At 37.4% G+C, this 14,160-nt stretch overlaps 1 protein-coding gene across 2 annotated transcripts in view; it reads left to right on the forward strand.

The window, feature by feature from the left end:
- ADA2 (adenosine deaminase 2) overlaps window positions 1–14,160 on the forward strand; it is a 162,131-nt gene that overhangs the window by 63,121 nt on the left and 84,850 nt on the right. Inside the window, exon 1 of one of the 2 annotated variants that reach the window (XM_007503838.3) lies at window positions 1,178–6,959. The exons of the other annotated variant lie outside the window; for it this stretch is intronic. The gene's annotated coding sequence lies outside the window, so the exon portion shown is untranslated. Of the gene's footprint in view, window positions 1–1,177; window positions 6,960–14,160 lie in introns of those variants that run through there. 2 annotated transcript variants of the gene reach the window in all.

Below are 14,160 nucleotides of genomic sequence, written 5' to 3' on the forward strand. Positions count from 1 at the left end.
TTTTTTGCCACCACAAAGAGCGCAGCTATGAATATTCTTGTACAAGTCTTTTTCCTTATTATCTCTTTGGGGGGCAAACTCAGCAGTGCTATGGATGAATCAAAGGGCAGACAGTCTTTTAGTGCCCTTTGGGCATAGTTCCAAATTGTTCTCCAGAATGGTTGGATCAATTCACAACTCCACCAGCAATGCATTAATGTCCCGACTTTGCCACATCCCCCCCAGCATTCATTACTTTCCTTTGATGTCATGTTAGCCAATCTCCTAGGTGTGAGGTGATACCTCAGAGTTGTTTTGATTTGCTTCTCTCTGATTATAAGAGATTTAGAACACTCTTTCATATACTTATTAATAGTTTTGATTTCTTTAACTGAAAATTGCCTATTCATGTCCCTTGCCATTTATCAATTGGAGAATGGCTTGATTTTTTTGCACAATTGATTTAGCTCTTTATAAATTTGAGTAATTAGACCTTTGTCAGAGGTTTTTGTTATGAAGATTGTTTCCCAATTTGTTGCTTCCCTTCTAATTTTAGTTGCATTGGTTTTGTTTGTAAAAATTTTTTTTTAATTTGATGTAATCAAAATTATTTCTTTTACATTTTGCCAGTACCATATTGTTTTGATGACCACTGCCTTATAGTATAGTTTGAGATCTGGGACTATTCTTGATGCTTTAAAATGACATGATAAACCCCATGTGATCTCTTGGTTGACCCCATCCCCACTCCCTGATAGCTGAAAGTGAGGAGGGGACACCGTATTGCATGATGATCTTGTTTGGCTGCTGCTTTTCAGGTGATAAGATTAGATTTCACTGAGGGGACGAAGAAGACCATTTTCTCTACCTTGACATAATGATGGTATTGAGACCTCCACATGGAACATGGATTGACCTAGCCTAGCCAGAATCTCTGGCTTTCCTTTTCTTCTCTTGTGTATTTCCTTTATCTAGCATTGATCTTGTTAGTATTAGAAGGTCCTAAAAAGGCCTTTGAGATCAGCTGCATTTACCTGAGTGATTTCGGTTACCACAATAGCAACAGGAGTGGGTTAGTGCCAAGGGAACAGTTGGCATTAGAGAGAGACCACGGGAAAAGAGATCCCACTTGGCATTTGATCGGACTGTGCTCAGTGGAGGTGAAATATAAAATAGCTAATTAGCAGTCTTGCAAAAACTGTTTATATCCCAATGAGGTTTGAACATTAGCCTTCCAACTGATTGTTCTAATAGTGATAACTTAGTCATTCTGTAATATACATTATAATTCTTTGATGATTAGCAGTCATAAAATCATAATCATGTGGGAATAAAGCAGTTCCATATTTTACAGTTGAATATCTCTTTACTTTTCCTATCACCTCCACGTTTTGAGGAAACCCTAGACTAGAGCTAAAGGTATTGTTCTGATAGAGGCAACTTTTTTCAAGGAGCTGAGATAGGGTAATAAGTCAACGAATGGGAGAATTGGGTTGCCTCTTTCCTATAAAGACAAATCAAGCTTTTCTAGAGCTGAATTGGGAAAAGTCAGAAGGAAGAAAAGTTGAGAATATGCAGGCTGGTTGCCAGCTCCAGCTTCGGTGACCTCAGCTGGTCAGGTGCTAGCTAGCCACTAGTGTTAGAGGCTTAGAGGAGCTAAGCTAGAGAGTGTGCCCTCAGAGCTCCCTTGCAAACTTCTGGGGACTCCAGGGACATGGTGACTCAGCACTTGGGACTTTTGGCATTGGCAAACTTTCTTGCTGTTTCTGACCATATGGTGTCCTAGTATTGAAAGCACTTGTCATATTAGTATGACACAGAGAACATTGAGTGGTCCCTTGGCCTTACACCATCCTGTAGCAGCAGCAGGGGGATGGGGTGTTATTCCAGTTAAGAGAAAGGCAGCTTCCAGCTGGCTTTCTCTTCCACCCTCCTGGGTGGCATCATGTAACCCTGAGACTTCTAATGAGGATTGTGGGATGGGCTGGCCCTTCTCTATCCTTGCATTATGGCAATTATTTTCATTTGGCCCCTAAAGTAGGAAGGTTTCACTAGGTGAGCTCCTGCCTGAGTGCCTGGCTGTTTCCATTTAGTCCTTTCCTGAATAGATGACAAAGCATTGGTCTCAAGATGTCTATATTCTGGTTGAAGGTGACCTTATGAATCTGAGAGGTCTAGAGATCTTGAAACTATTAGAAAATCGACTGGCAGCAAGAAGAGTTTCTTCATAGTAGATAACCACTGACAGAGGAAGAGACCTAGGCTGGTTTACTAGAAGATCCAAACTTTGAGGAAGACAGTGCAGAACTAAGACTAAATATAAACTGCTTAATCAGCAATCTTACAAATTGCTTACGTTCTGATGTCATTTAAGGATTAGCCTCCTAGCAGATAACAGTAGTTATTAATTAAGATGCTGATCCTGTTTTAAGTCATTTTGTCAATGCCACGAGCATTATAATAATAATAATAATAGTTTAGTATCTATTTTATGTGTGGGAATAAAATATCATACTGCATTTAATTCATATTGTACATTGAATCCTTTTTTTTATTCTCTCTTTTGAGAGAAATAGATATGAATCAGAAAGCTGTTTGAAATAACTGGTTCCCTGGTATCCCAGAGTAGGGGCTTAAATAAACCAAAGAGAAATGTAAGCCTAATCCTCTATTTCACTGGAGTTGAGACTCTTTGTAACTACAGAATAGTCAAAGTGCCTTCCTAGTAAAGAAGGGCCTGCGAGTCCAACTCCTTGGATCCAGCAGCTGATTTTTAAAATATATATTTTTTCCAGATTATACGTTGATATGACTTTTAATAATTTTTTTCTAACATTTTGTGATCCATGTTCTCCCTCCCTCTTTCCTACACTTTTCCCCTCCCCAAGACAGCAAGTAATATGATATAGGTTGTACATGTGTTATTACACAATATATTTCCAGATTTGTCATATTGTGAAAGGAGATGACTTTTATTTACACTAGAGAAAAATACATGGAGGAAATAAAATGATCAGTGATACACTTCAATCTTCATTCAGACTCTAGCCATTCCTTCTATGGTGGTCGATAGCCTTTTTCCTCATGAGTCTCTTGGAGCTATGCTGGATCCTTGCATTTTTCAGAGTAGTTAAGTTATTCATAGTCGATTTTGGTAATTTATTGCTGTTACTGTGTACAGTGGTCCTTTGGTTCTGCTCACTTCACTCTGCAACACTTCACAGAAATCTTTCCAGGTTTTTTTGTGATCATTTTGTTGGCTATTGCTTATGGCACAGTAATATTCCATTATGATCATGTACTACAACTTGTTCAGCCATTCTATTGAAGGACATCCCTTCATTTTCCAGTTCTTCATCACCAAAAAAATTAGGAAAAAAACCTCTTAACTCATGTAAGGGCTCATAGAGCAAATATGCTTGCCTTTGCCTCCTTCTCAGAAGCCATTAGCTGAGGAAGGCCCCTCTTCCTGGTCTGTTGTCTTTCCTTTGGTCTTCTCCCTACCCCCAACCCAAAGCTCCAGGAATTAGAATTGCTGAGAATTCTCCTCTCCAGTCTTCCCCAAAGGATTGTCAAAAGCTAGAGCCTCTCTCAGACAGCCTAATTAAGCTGGTTAATGAGTAGCTAAATAGGAAGAGATAAAAGAATCATGTGGCTTTAATGCTAGGACAGTTTGGTTTGTGTGTGTGTGTGTGTGTGTGTGTGTGTGTGTGTGTGTGTGTGTGTGTGAGGGTGGAATTCTTGCTTGCTGATGGTGCAATATACTACTGGTGATCTCATTAAAGAAATGTTATTCTTCATAAACTCGGGTAGCCAACACTATTTTCTGAAAGTAACTGGTTCTAGGGCAGTAAAGTAAGCTAGCAAGAATAATTTCTTCTAAAGGGCAGGTTGGCTTGAGCACTCGAGAGAGACGACAGGTGGGTTGGTACAGCTTTGGGAATGTAATCAGCTGAACTGGATGCTAGCCCAGAAACTGGGGCTAAAGCCCTCAACTTACAGGGCCAGGATGTCCTTGGTGACCACATGGAATTCCCAAGTGCTGGGTTTTAGATTTCATTTGAATGATATGACTGTTTCCTGCTTAGACTTCTAAGACTAGCTAGATTCTTCCCAATCCTCCTCTTCCAAAGATGCTAAAACCATATTATGGAAAATATTACATTACAGAAGAAAAGTTTGTGGGAAGAGGAGTTCACAGTCCAAAGCTGGGACTCCATATCATTTTGCACTAGATATCAGAGTCAGTATTTTAGAGAATTTTAGTAGTGGATTAAGGCAAATTTTCTAAAATATGAAGCCTCATTCTCAACCTAGCAACTCAAAACTTATCTGTAAAATCACAAGCACAAATTATCTTTCTCTTTCACATTTATCTCTGTGGTTTTCTGATCCAGTTATATTTATTAGCAAATTGGTTGGGGGCATTATGGTATAGTGGAAAGAGCATTGGAATGGTGATAAGTTTACCTGGTTTCTAGTTCTGGTTCTATAGCTTCCTTGGGCTATAACCTCAAGTATGTTATGATGTATGATTTAGACATTTGGAACTTGGTCAGAAGAGCTAAATCTTTCACAGTTCATCATCATTACAATATTCTCTGTGTATAGTTTATAATTTTCTACTGGATCTGCTCACTTCACTTTGCATCAGTTCATTAATTCTTTTCCAGGTTTTTTTGAAACCATCCTCCTCATTTCTTATAGCACAATAGTATTCCATCACAATAATATACTGCAAGTCATTCCTCAACTGTTGTGTATCCCCTTAATTTCCAATTCTTTGCTACCATGAAAGAATCTCCAAAGAGGAAAAGTTGCTGACTAATAGAGATAGAAATGGAGATAGAGGCTGGGAGTCATAGTGGAGAACAAGGAGTATTTCAGTTTCATCTTTTAGTAGATAATAAGGGAGGAACAATTGTATGAAAATGCAGGTGCTGGAAAGGGTTGCCAGAGAAACTGTCATCCATCCAGAATGAGCCAGGTGCCAAGGAGTACAAGGAGTTGGCTAAGCATAAAAGGAAAAATTTTGATATAAAATCAAGTTTGCTAACTATGGAGCAGACATTCCCAAAAGTACAGTGGGGGAACCTAATATATAGATTTACAGTAAGAAGATGGGGATAGAGGTGTAGTGAAGGGGAGAGGAATAAGGGAGTGGGGTGTGAATAATGACTGGCATTTCAGAATCCCTGGAATGGGGTGGGAGTCAATTATTGAGCAATGAGTTTAGTTTGGTTATCAGTATCCCTAGAGGGTCAGCCTCCGGGCAGAGACAGAGACATCACAGGATATTAGGCAACAGTGTGTAGTTGGGAAACTGGAAAGGGTAAAGGAATATCTTCTTCTTCCTCCCCTGAGGCTCAGGAAGGAGACTGGTAGAGGTAGGTGACAGAATGTGATGTCTCTCTTACCCCATGGCCCCTTAGAAGTGATCTAGTTCTTATCAACTGTGAAAACTGGACTACTGTCAACATTGCAATGATGTGGGACGATCCTGAAAGACTTATGATGGGGAATATTATCCATCTCCAGAGAAAGAACTGCTGGAGTCAGATGGATGTGGATCAAAGCATAAGATCTTTCACATCAGACTATTCATGGTTTTATTTTGGAGTTCAGGTTTTGTATGAGTGTGCTCTCACAATGATGACCAATATGGTAGTATATTTTGCATGATAATAAAATAAAATTTAAAAAAGTGATCTAGTTCCAATCATCTTATTTTACAGATGAACCAAGAGAGACCAAGAGAGATGACAGTTACTTATCCAATATTACATGGGAAATGTGGTGACAGAGAAAGAATTTGAACTTGGATTCTGACTCCAAGTTAGGGACTCGACCATTTTACCACAATGCCTCATTATATTTGGAATAATTTCTTTTGGACAGAGCCGTATCCTACACATATCTTCTATACAGCAGGAATTCAATGTTTCTTGATGATGATGATACTGCTCAGTTCTTACCTAACTTTGTAATCGATATTTTTCAGATTTTTTTCCACTTTTCCAAACAGGTCCTGCTTTCATGTTGTATGCTTGTTATCTTAGCTCTCTGGCTAACAGAGGTAATAGGAGAGAGCAGCAACTGAGTTTTGTCTTTTTCTCCTACCTTTCAAATCATTCTCCATTCCCCCTCTCTCCTTTTTCCTCTTAGGTTCTCATAGTTCCATCTAGTCTTCTTGCCTCCAGTTTCTATGAAAAAGAATGGAATCACATAAAAAAAAAAAGCCCTCTTTTCTTAGGGGCAGCTAGGTGGTTCAGTGAATTGAGAGCCAGGTCTAGAGACAGGAGGTCTTGGGTTCAAATTTGACCTCAGACACTTCGTAGCTGGGTGACTCTGGACAAGTCACTTAGCCCCATTGCCTAGCCCTTACCATTCTTCTGCCTTGAAACCAATACACAATATTGATTCTAAGATGGAAGGTCAGGGTCCCCCCCCCCCCCACCTTGTTCTTAATGGGTAGGCAAGCTTGGAATGCAAAGCCCAGGCTACATGTTTTCTCTGCAAAAAAACCCAGCCCATCACACTCAAAATTTCTGGTTCCTGCAGCCAATGGCCAGCCCCCTAGACTTGGAGGGATTGTACCAAGAGGAAGGGGAGATCTGGCAAGAAAATCTCCACTCCAGATCCAGTTTAGCCCCCTGACAAACAGCTGCTAAGTGGCCTCCTCCAAAAGGCTCTTGTCACTTGGTTCCTCTAGCTCCTGAACCAGATGGGTGGGGCCAGGAAGTTCCTTGGAAAGTGTAATCTGTGTTAAAAAAAAAAAAAGAGAAAGAGAAAAGAGAGAAAAAGAAAAGAAAGAAAGAACTCATAATTCCTGAGGACACAATCTGAAACCTGAGACTCTCGACTAGGGAGTCCTTTCACAGAGGGAGGGAGAGAGAGGAAGAAAGAAAGAGACAGAGAAAAAGGGTTAAAGAGAGTCTAAACTCCGTGGTCAGCACAAAGAGCTGAGCACAGCTTGAACCGTGAGTATTCTAGTGTCTCCATGATTATTTACTTGCTTTGTGAGAGCCAAGAGGAAACGGCTGGCTGCCTATTGGGGAGAGCAAATTCAGCTTGAAGGAGGTCTGGCCCCGCCTGGGAATTTGCCTGCTGCAAGCCCCACTTCTTCCAAGTATATCAGTTCACCCCCACCCGCACCCCACCCCACCCCCCAAAGTGAAAAGATTCCCCATCCTGCCTTGCAGCCTTCCGTTTTAGGGCCATTGTGAAGTAGGGGGAAACTTTGTGTTTCATAGGTAAACATATTAAGTGAAAAAAGCAGTCATTCTCTAGAGTTCATCCGTATGATTAGAGAGAAGGAATTGATCAGGGAGACTTGAAAGGGACACTTTTCAGCAGTGAATGCAGACCTTGTTTTGCACAATGGGTTTTTAGTGGTAGTAGTCATAACATTTCTAAAATAATTTACCAAATACTTGTAGAGCGTGCCTTATGGCTAAAACTGTGCAGGGTACTGCAGTGAGAAGTACGATAGAACCAGATGACTCACGCCCCACTCAGGAAGCGTGCAGGTGGGTTGGAAGAGCAAGAATTACATACATGAAACAGTATGACTGTAGAATAAAGCAGTAGCCCTGAGAGGTAGCTTGGATCAATGGATTGAGATGTGGCCTTGGAGTCGGGAGAATGGGTCTGCATTCAAGTCCTTTTTCTGACACAATAGATTTCACGGACTTGGCTGCTTCTTCTATCTCTAATTCTCCAGGCAACCAACATACTCTCTCTCCTCTACCCTACTCGCCCCCTTCTCGCTGTCTCAGTCTAGGTCTCTGTTTCTGTCTCTCTCCCTCCCCCCCTCCCCACTTTGTCTGAAAATACCTTCTGTCTTAGAATCAATATAAGTTCAGAATCAATATAAGGCAGAAGAGTGATAAAGGGTAGGCAATTGAGGTTAAGGGACTTGCCCAGGGTCACACAGCTAGGAAGTGTGAAATCAGATTTAAACCCAAGTCCTCCTGTGGGTAGGTCTGGCTCTCTACTGAGCCACCCAGGAGTTCCTCTTCTTCCCTCACTCTCTAAGGTATTAACATATTGATTTACTGGTGGAAGGAGTTTTCATACTAAGGAATTCCCTATGCTCATGTAGGGAATGCTCAATTGAAAATTATCTAGGACCAAAATGTAGGGTAGGATGCATGAGTGATGAGAAAAATTCAGTTATGGCTAGATGTAGAGGGAAGATTATTGACACATCCCTACTCAGGCCATCTTGTAGGCATCACTCTCCCTTTTCCTGAGGGGGGAACCCCTAAAGGCATCAGACTTTCCCCTGATATACAGTTATCATCTGTTGCTTAATGCTATTCTCTCCAGTAGACTGTAGACCAGTGGTTAGGGGTTACAAGGAATCTGTTAAATAAGCTCATAGGAACAGGGACTATTTAAGCACATTTTTTTTTCTGTGTCTCTGTTGTACAGCACAATGCTTGACATACAGAAGGCAGTTATAAATATTTTTTGATTGATTAAATCCATATGCAAAATTTATACGCAAATCTATTTGAATACATCAGTGGATCTAAGAAATTAGAAAAGCCTGAAGTTAAACAATATTTTAATAATAATAATAGCTAACAATTATGTTGGGCTCACTATATGCCAGGCACTCTGCTAAGCACTTTACAATTATTATCTCATTTGAGCTTCACAGCCATCCTAGGAGGTAGGTGCTATTGCTACATTTTACAGTTGAGGAAACTGAGGCAAACAGAAGTTAAGTTTCTTGCTCAGGATCATACTGTTAGTAAGTGTCTGAGGTCAGACTTGAATGAAAATCTTTCTGACTCCAGGCTCAGTGCTCTATCCAATGAACCACCTAGATACCTAAATTTTTATTTATTTTATTAATATTACAAAACCCTTTTTGTGCTCACTAAAATATTATTAAGCAATTAATCTACAAGCACTTATGAAATGCTTCATAGGTGCTAGGCACTGTGCTAAGTGCTGAGGATGCAATGAAAAATCAATGCTTTCCCTCAAATAGCTTAAATGTTTCAGCAATGTAATTGAATGAGCTAACATTAAAAAAATTCATTTACTAAGCATTTAAAGAGCTAATCTTCCCATCTCTTTATACTCCTGTTGAGTAAATAAAAAAATAAAGCCCTCAATTCATAGCTGTATGGTTGAACAAAACACATTCTCACATTTAGCCATGTCATACATTTTTGTGTTATTGCCATTGTATCAGGAGATAAATAGTATGTTTCATTTTCATTCTTTTGGATTTTTAGCATATCATTAAGTGGATCAGAGTTCAAAAAAAATTTTTTTAAATTATTTTAAAGCTTACCTTTTGTTTTAGTATCCATTTTAAGACAGAAGAGTAGCAAGAACTAGGCAATTGGGGGTAAGTGATTTGATCACATTCCTATAGCTAGGAAGTATCTGAGGACAGATTTGAATCCAAGTCTGATGCTCTATCCACCATGCCACTTACCTGCCTCTTTGAAAGTTGTTTTTCTCTATGATATTATTGTCATCATATAAATTGTTCTCCTAGTTATGCTCAAATTTCCCCTACATAAGTTCATAGAAATTATCCTAGTTTCCTTTGAAATTGTTCACTTCATCATTTATTATGACACAACAATATTCTACTACCTTTGGAATACTATAGTATAGTTAATCACTTCCTAATAGGCATTCGGCCAGTTTCCAATTTTTGGCTACCATGAAAGAGCTGCTGTAATTATTTTTGTACATACAGATTAGCTCTGATATTTTCCTTCTTTTCTACCTCAGAAACTGGTTCTTTCTTATTGGTGATTTTCAGAACAGTAAACAGAATAGATTCAGAATTAAATAGTATTTTCCCACTATTGTTAATCATAATGATTATAATTAGAATGATCATGCTCAGGCTCAGAGAAGAGATGAAAAATATGTTTTTTTCCTCATCAGAGAAGAGATGGGGGACCTGTTGGCAAGAAATATTGTGTATGCTCTTAAGCACAGTGGATATAAATTAATTTTTTAAAAACTTTGGCATAAGAAAAAGCTCATAGATGTAGGAAGGGGAAATATGGATTTAGAAATGAATAGGATGTAGAAACAAAAGAAAAACTATAAGGATGATATTAGAAATTGGGTCTTGTTATATTAGTTTAGACATAAAAAGTAGAGAAGCTGGCTTGAGAAAGAATTGGAGTTTGAAACTGATCTAAGACAGAGTGTCAGTTTCAAATGTTGACAATGTGTGGGGGAGGTTTTAATGGTTTTTCTGTGGCAGTTGGTCTCTGGGAGTGGCAGTTACTCAGAGGAAGTAGTAATTACTCTCTCTAAAGTGCTGGGAAGAGGTGACATCTTTTCTCCCTCTCCTCACTGTCTGAGGTAGAAGGAAAGGAGGGAAAAACCTGAAGGAGCTAAGTGATTTTCCTTTTCCCATTTGGGAAACACTAGTGACTATCTATTGCTGTTACATAAATGGTTTTTATACATGAGAATACCAAAGAAAGACCTGGTCTTTGGTTTGGACTCTGATTCTGCTTAGGCTCAGAGTTCTAACTTGGTTCTTACTGAGGCTCAGTCAGCTAGCCTTTGTTATTTTATAATTTAGAGACAAAGTTAAGAATTATAAGGATAATAGTGTTAGTTTATTGTAGAATAGTGAAAATTTGGGTTGGTCAGATCAGGAAGGATCAGTAGCTTGTGGAAACAAGAGAAGCTGGTCCTTATGGAACCAGGGAGTTTTATTGGGGTAGAGTTAGAATCCCTTAGAGTTAGACTTTTTAAAATCTTTATATTTTCATATAATAGTCTATTTTATATAAATAGTCTATTTTCATATAACAAGGGTCTCCTTAGTGTCCTTGTGCCTGGCCCTGAAGAGAAGTTCACTTATGAGCTTCACTTCACTGATATAAACTGAAGATACTTTGTAATCACAGCAAACATCAAGTCAGTTTATAAATCAATAATCAATTCATTGCCTATTATTTTTATAATTTTCACCTATTATTTTTACAGAAGAAACTTTTAAAAAATTACAAAACAACAGCAAAATCATAGCACCATTGATTTAGAACTAGAATGGGCCTTAGAGGTTTCTCACATCATTTCCTATAACATGCAGCACGCTATTACTGTACGTTCATATGCCTTGGTCTATTTAGCTATTCCTCAATTAATTGTTTGGCATCTATTTTGTTCCCAATACTTAATTTTTACAAAAAAGTGTTGCTGTAATTATTTTGGAGTTTACATGCACCTTTTTCCCATTAATGGTTTCCTTGGGCTATAAGCCTAATAATGTAGTCTGGTTCAAAGGATATGGACATTTTGATAACTTTATTTACCCAATTCCAAATTGCTTTCAAAATGGTTATATCATTTCACAGTTCTAACTAATATGTGCTTATCTTCCCATATCCCCTCCAACATTGCCTCTTACCATTTTTTTGTCATTTTTCCAACTGGCAGGGTATGAAGTGAAACCTGAGTTTTTTATGTTTACATTTCCTTAGCATTAGTGATTTGGAGTATTTTTTAAAGTGGTCATGAATACTTTATAGTTTTTTTATTATTTATTCATATCCTTTGGTCATTTATCTGTTGGGGAATGGATATTAGTTATATACACACATTCATACAGTATATACATATATATATATTTTTAATTAGAAAACAGAACTTATCAGAAAAATTTGATACAAAGATTGTTTCCCCCATTCAACCACTTTCTTTTTTCTTATTCTAGAGACATTGTCAGTGTAGAAGCTTTTCAGTTTTGAGTTATCAAGATTAGCTATTTTTTGGTAATTATTTATCTATTAACTGTACAAGAATACATCTCTTACCTTTGGTAAGATATATGGTCTATTTATCTTCTAATTTTATAAAAGTATGATCTTATGTTAAGGCTGTATGTAATAGGCTAAGCCTGATTTCTACCAGATTGTTCTCCAAATTTTCCAGATTTGATCAAATAGGGAGTTTTTCCCTAAGTAATTTATGTTTTCCACTATCAAACACTGGGTTGAGTTTTGTTTTTGAATCTCCCTTTTCTAGTCTGTCCTATTGATCTGTTGTTCTATTCTTTAACCAGTACCAGATGGTTTTGATGACTGCTGCTTTATAAAATAATTTCAGAACTGGGAATACTTTCCCCCTTCATTCTTCTTTTCATTATTTCCCTTGATATTCTGGATCTTTTGTTTTCAAATTGATTTTGCTAATATTATGTTATCAAGTTCTATAAAACATTCTTTTGGTAATTTGATTGGCCTAACATCAAAAATATAAATATGTGCTGTTCTTTTTGTGGTGCCAAATAATTGGAAATTGAGGGGATATCCCTCCATTAGGGAATGGTTGAACAAATTGTGGTATATGATGACAGTGATGGAATATTATTTTGTTATAAAGAATAATCAACAGAATGATTTCAGAAAGAGCTGGAAAGACCTACAGGAACTGATGCAGAATGAAATAAGTAGAACCAGGAAAACATTGTATACACAGTAACAGCAATACTGTGGAATGATGACATGTGATAGACTTTGCTACTAATAGCAATGCAATGATCCAGAACAATTTTGAGGGACTTATGAAAAAGAATGCTATCCACCTTGAGAGAAAGAACTGTTGGAGTAAGAATGTATATGGAAGCATATGATTTATCACTTTTTTATTTGAGTATATGTTTAGGGTTTTGGTTTATAAGATTATTCACTTACAAAAATGGATAATGTGGAAACATGTTTTGTGTGAAATTAAATGTATAACTCATATTGAATTTCTTGCCAGCTTTAGGAGCAGGGAGGGAAGAAGGGAAGGAGACAATTTGGATTATGTAACTTAGGAAAACTGATATGGAAATTTGTTATAAAAATTAATTAAAAAATTTAAAAAGTATAAATTAGTTTTGGGAGCATTGTAATTCTTATTTTATTGGTATAGTCTAGCCATGAACACTGAATATTCTTCAAGCTATTTAGGTTGGTTTTTAATTCTTCAAGAAATATTTTGTAACTGATACTATATAAGACTTTTGTGTTCTTTGGGAGATCCCAATATATTTTATGTATTTTGTCATTATTACAAATGAGATTTCCTTTTTATTATTGCTTCTTGTGCTTTGTTATTGTCATATAGAAATGCTGTTGACATTTGAGGATTTATTTATTAGCCTTCAACGTTGTTGAAGCTATTTTCTCAATATCTTTGCTGATTTCTTGGGGTTTTCCAAGTAACTGTTATGTCATCAGCAAAGATACTTTTATATCCTCTTTACCTGTCTTTATTTCTTTAATTATTTTCTTTTGCTTATTGTTTTTGCTAGGATTTCCAGGACTATTTAAAATAATGAAAGAGTAAATATACTTTCTTCACTCTTGAATTGATTGGAAAAAATTCAGTGCATCCCTCTTATACATGATGTTCACTTTTGCTTTTATGCTTTTTATGATATATATTTTTTAAAAGGTCCTTTTAATGCTATATTTTATAGGGCTTCTTGTCGTACTTTGTCAAAGGCTATTTTTGGTTTTATTAAGATGCTCAAATGGTTTTGGATATTTGGTTTTTAATATAATTAATTATATTGATTATTTTTGTAATGTTGAACCAGCTTTCCATTCCTGGTATAACTCCCATCTGACCATAATGAATGATTCCTTGGATAAAGCATTGTAATTTGTTTGATAGGATTTTGTTTACAATTTTTGAGTCAATGTTCATGGTCTTTAGCAGTGATGATGAACCTATGGCATGGGTGTTAAAGATGGCATGCAGAATGCTCTCTGTGGGCACTTGACCATCCTCCACCCCACAGAGTTCATTACTGAAAGGAAGAAGGATTTGGGTAGAGTTGCTACCCTCCCCCTCCCCACCATACCTGAAGACATTATTTCACATCACCCTCCCCTCCACACAGCAGCCCAGTGGGAGCACTTCCTCCCTTCCCTGTGTGGGGTAATGTGGGGAGGCAGTATGGCACTCTATCTCTAAAAGGTTCACCATCATTGGCCTATAACTTTCTTTCGCTGTTTTATCATTCCCTGGTTTAGGAATTAGAACTATGTTTGTCTCATAAAAGGATTCTGGTAGAATTCTTTCTTTCTTAGTTCTTGAGAGTATTTTGTGAAATGTGTGTGTTAAGTGTATTCATTCTTTTTTTTTTTTTTGGAAAATTTTATTTAGTCAATTTAGAACATTATT

Source organism: Monodelphis domestica, chromosome 5 (assembly GCF_027887165.1).
Source record: "Monodelphis domestica isolate mMonDom1 chromosome 5, mMonDom1.pri, whole genome shotgun sequence".
NCBI classification, from domain to species: Eukaryota; Metazoa; Chordata; class Mammalia; order Didelphimorphia; family Didelphidae; genus Monodelphis; species Monodelphis domestica.